This window comes from Urocitellus parryii, chromosome Y, assembly GCF_045843805.1.
Source record: "Urocitellus parryii isolate mUroPar1 chromosome Y, mUroPar1.hap1, whole genome shotgun sequence".
NCBI classification, from domain to species: Eukaryota; Metazoa; Chordata; class Mammalia; order Rodentia; family Sciuridae; genus Urocitellus; species Urocitellus parryii.
Genome location: NC_135548.1, coordinates 24,054,865 through 24,060,033, shown reverse-complemented (window position 1 = coordinate 24,060,033; position 5,169 = coordinate 24,054,865). Strand labels below are relative to the sequence as shown.

At 41.5% G+C, this 5,169-nt stretch overlaps 1 pseudogene; it reads left to right on the top strand.

Moving 5' to 3' along the window:
- The first annotated feature begins 2,224 nt into the window (after window positions 1–2,224).
- On the top strand, window positions 2,225–2,874 carry LOC144250982 (ER lumen protein-retaining receptor 1 pseudogene; annotated as a pseudogene).
- The last annotated feature ends 2,295 nt before the right edge of the window (window positions 2,875–5,169 follow it).

Sequence of the window (5,169 nt, the reverse complement as noted above, 5' to 3'; positions counted from 1 at the left end):
GTATATCATAGTTCTATAAGTGAAAAACAGTTGAATTTAGTAATTGCATTAATTGTGTGTATCATATCATGCACATTTACTCCTTGCTGTTTCTGTTCCTTATCCAAAAAGCATTAATTTACTATGCTTTGCCATCAGATGCAGAGGCACCATATGTGGTTTTCTGTACAGCTTTCCCTGTGACTTAAGCTTTCATTCCCACTGTTTCTTTCTCTTTTTTTTTGTAGATGGATACAATACCTTTTTTTATTTTTATTTATTTATTTGTATGTGGTGCTGAGGATGGAACCTAGTGCCTCATGCATACTAGACAAGCTCTCCACCACTGAGCCACAACCCCAATGCTTCTTGCTTAGGGAAGCCAGGTCAGGTTGCTCATGCTGTGTGATTACCAATTGAATCAAAGCTTATCTCATTTACAACCTGGTGAACGACTCATAAACTCAAAGAACTTGGTGGGAGAAGTCCCCTGTCTAACTGAAGGAACAATATTTCTGTTACATTTTGAACTGGAGAATATGTAGAGGATTTTCTGATTCAGTATGAAAAAAGAGTGGAGTATTTGTAAAAAAAAAAATAAGTAGAGAATCAATGGTTAAGATGGAGTTGAGAGTTTGTTTTATTTATTCACAGCCTCCTGAATAGAAAAAGGTTCATTAAGGTGGTCTAAATAAATGTTTCTTGTAATCAAGGGGGTCTTCTAGTTTCTTGCTATTCCTAATGTGGTCCACAGACCAGCAGCATTAGCATCATCTGGAAGCTTGTTATAAATGCAGTATCTCAGCCCAACACAAGACCTACAGAATCTGCATTGCTGCAAGGTCTCCAGATAATGTATATGCAAGTTAAAGCTCCATTGTAGTATACCTAATGTATCAGACTTCTGTTACTTTTCAGTATACATTCTTCCTTCTTCTACAATAATAGAATCAGTCACACTGCTGAGTTCCCAGCTCCACATTTACTTAGCTCCTTTCTACCTGGGTGAGACTACATTCTAGCCAATGGGATGCTTGGAGAAGTAAAAGGAGCTACATATGTGTCTTGCTTTTAAAATAACTAGGTCATACTCCTGGCTGTGAGCTGTGGAGAACTGTGGCAACTACTTTGGACCCATTAGAGGGAGTCAGTCACAGGTTGAGGACTTCACAGCTACCTCCTAGTACAGGGCTGCCATCTCTCTCTGGACTGCTGCTTTAAAGAGAAGCATGAATCTCTCATTTCAGACATTGCAAATTGAGATATCTTTAGCTCACATGGATACTAACAGTTTATTAACACAGTTAGATGAGCAAGTAGGTAGTCTCCTTAGAATTAAATATTTAACTTGTTAAAAGCACTTGAATCTGTCTACTTATAATGCCTACATTGAAACAGGCATTAAATGATTAAAAAGTGGGGACAGAAATATAGCTCAGGAATTAATGATAAAATAACTTTTTGATTAATGGGCAAAGATTATCTGATATCTTACCCAGAGGGTTTTTTTTTTTTTAATCACAAAAAGCTGGTCATAAATAAATTTTTATCCAATCAAGATTAATCAAGTTTTCAGGAAATTCTGAGATGTGTGTTCTCTGTCACATGATCTGTAATTTACATGATTTCACCCCTTGGATTTACATAAGCCCCCAACTGTGCAAACCAGAACAGAATTAAAACCAAACTTCTCAATTTATGAAGTTTATCTTTCAAAATACGAATATTTAGTAATGTTAGTTAGATATTTCACAGTAATTCACAGTTCTACTGTGTTACAAGGAAATAACCAAATCCATGTGGGATTTGAGGCATTTTGAGACACAAACTTACTGAATTACTTGGAACCAGGATGACAAGACAAAAATTCATACCAAACCAGAGATGGTGACATTTTCTTAATCATTCTTGGCTAACAAATTTATTAATGCCTTCGTGTGGAGTTTCAAGAGGCGAAATACCAGATAAATAAAACCAGATACAAAATACCAGATATATAATAATTACACGTCTCCATTGTATTTTGTGGTGTGTGTATAGAATGTTGTCAAGCCTATCTCAGCCACCATCTCCAGCCTTGGCTCCCTCTCATTGAGTTCCCTCCCTGGAGTGGAGTCCACCAGGGGTTGCTACTCCTGCCCCTCTGCCCATCACCCCCACTGAACAGCAGCCCCAGGAGGCAGCCCACCCACCAGCCTGCCTCCCTCCATCTCAGCCCTGCGAGGGTCACCTCTCCTCCGAGGCTATGAATCTCTTCTGATTTCTGGGAGACCTTTCTCACCTGCTAGACATCATCTTGCTACTCCTTAAAATCTGGAAGTCCCGTTTGTCCACCCAGGATTTCAGGGAAGAGCCAGGTCCTGTTTGCTGTGGTGTTCACTGCCCAGTTCCTGGACTTCTTCACCAACTACATGTCAGTTTACAACACGTGCATGAAGGTGGTCTCCATTGCCAGCTCTTTCTCCACCGTCTGGATGATTTACAGCAAGTTCAAAGCCACTTGTGATGGGAACCAAGATGCATTCCGGGTGGAGTTCTTTGTTCCCATGGCTTTCCTGGCATTCCTGGTCAAACCACGACTTCACCCCTCTGGAGATACTCTGTACCTTTTCCATCTACCTGTGGCCCTCTTGCTGCAGCTGTGCATGGTGAGCAAGAGTGGCCAGGTGGAGACCATCACTCCCTGTTGGCTCTGGGTGTCTACTGCACCCTCTATCTCTTCAACTGGATCTAGTGCTACCACTTGGAGGGCTTTTTGGATCTCATGGCCTCATGCCTGGCCTGGTCCAGACAGTTATCATTTGTGATTTCTTCTACCTCTATACCACCAAAGTCCTAATGGGGAAGAAGCTATGCTTGTGGGCACCTCCCTGTTCCTTACTAGCCCTCTCCTGAGCAGCTGCAGGAGGCAGAGGAAAGGGACAGAAGACAAGAGCCTTCCTGTCAGTGGTGGCTTTTTAAGGAATCTACCTTTCCCCACTCCCCATACTCACTCCTGCCAGGTTGTGGGGGAGGGAGGGCAGTGGAGGACCCAAGTCTTAGAGAGCTCAGGACCTGGGCTCTTTGTAGTTTTTTGCTTTTTAGAGAAGGAAAAAAAAATCTTTCCTCTATTTAGTTTTTGATACTGATGACTCCTTTCTCTTCTACTCTCTGGCCCCAATTTTTATAAACTGTTTTGAGTAGCCGGGCCAGAGGTCTCTTCCCCTCCTGGAGCCCCTCAGCTCCTATCTAGCTTTACCCACAGCCCCACTGGTTGCCAAACAGAAACCTGCCCACACTGCCTGCCCCACCTCTCACCATGGCCAGGACCACAGCGATTCCACCCAAGTTCCTGGGTTGGGGGCAGGGAGGAAGGGAGGCCCAGGAAGTTCTTCCTGATTTTTCATAATAATTTTTCCTAAAGAATTTGGGGTTTTGGACTTCTCCTAGTTTTTGACAAATGAGAGGGACTCTGGACTCAAGCATGGGAAGGGGTCTGGCATGAGGGTCACCACAACTCTAATGACATATTTTTATACAGAATTTGGGGGTTAATTCTTTGTTCTCTTGAAATAAACAGAGGAAAATGCCGGGGAGGGGGCAGGGGAGTGCGGAGAATGCTGTCAAGCCAGGCATTGGTGGTACACATCTATAATTCCAGCAATTTGGGAGGCTGAGGAAGGAGGATAGCAAGTTTAGAGCCAGTCTCAGCAACTTAGTGAGACCCTAAGCAACTTAGTGAGGCTCTGTCTCAAAATAATAAAAAAGGGTAGGATGTGGCTCAGTGATTAAGTGCCCCTGGGCTCAAACCCTGGCAAGTTGGGGGAATGCTGTCAAGAATCAGCAGACCCATTAAATAACACCGTTTATTGACTGAGGCCTAAGCAAATCTTAGTCCTTTTTGCTTGGGACATAAAACTTGTCTCCATTGGAAGTTCCCATCAAAGGAGGAGCCACAGAATACTAAAAAGGAAATGTAAACAATAATTTACCTCCTTTTCTGGATCCTTTCTGAGGCTGAACAGCCTATGAAATATCTCATTCCCTCTGAATTACCTGGCTTCCATGTTTATGATCTTTTCTCTGTTGGGTTAGCTTCCAGTTTAAAATGTTTCATTCTCATTGCGAAGGCTTCTTTAATAGTGCATTGAGATTTGGGTGGTGGGGTATAACTCATCTTTTCTACTCTAGATAAGTTAATTTTTATTGCCTCTTTTCTAGGTTCCCAGGTATGAAGATGAGAGCAGTTTATGGCTAAAACAGATTGAACATTATTTTTTATTCTTATTACTTAATATCCTTGTCTAAAATCAGACTCAGTCATTTATTATTGCTTTTATCTCTAATTTGAGAGCAATTTTTATCCTGTCTTAGGAACTGACAGCTAAGAGACTACAACAATGACAACTAAATGTTGTATCACATGTCACAGTTTATAAAATGCTTGTCATATACCATCCCTTTGGATGTTTATAATTATCCTATGAGTATTATTACTATTAACTCTTTATTATTATTAGCTCTTTTTTTAAAATAAATTAGGTTCTAAAATAGGTAATTTGCCCAAGACACAAACCTAGAAACTCAAATTAGGGTGGTTTATCTCAATCTCAAGTTCAATGTGATCATGATTATTACATTATTACCACCATCATCATGGCAGTCATTAATCCTTACTGTACTCCTGACAAAGAAGGTTGATTCTGCAACAATAATTTGGTCCTTTGTCAAAACTCAACTTACCATCCCTTAAGTAAATAGTGGATTTTCCTCATGAAAGTCCGGAAGCTGGAGAGTTCTGACATTGGTCAGTGACACAATGGTGTAACGGCTCTAGGTCATCTTTTGGTCTTCCCTTGATGGTTGCATAACAACACCAAAGGCCTAGAGCATCTTGCCAACCCTGATTGCATTCAAAAGTGAGAATCATAATGAGGCTTTTATCCCTATCCTATTCTTTATGAAGGAAACTCCCAGGCCAACGTTCCCCTTCATCTCATCTTATTTCACCTTAGTCATGAGTATCCCTAGGCCAGACATGGGGACCACCTTTTTTGAGGAATAAAGGAATCTCTGCTCAGGAACTAACACAACCCGCTAAGGGTCTTGATGCACGAAGGTGCTCAGCAGAGGCTGGAATCCAATCCCCATACTACAGTGCACACATCATAATGTGTGTCCTGGTATGTTGATCCGAAGGAAAGAGTAGTG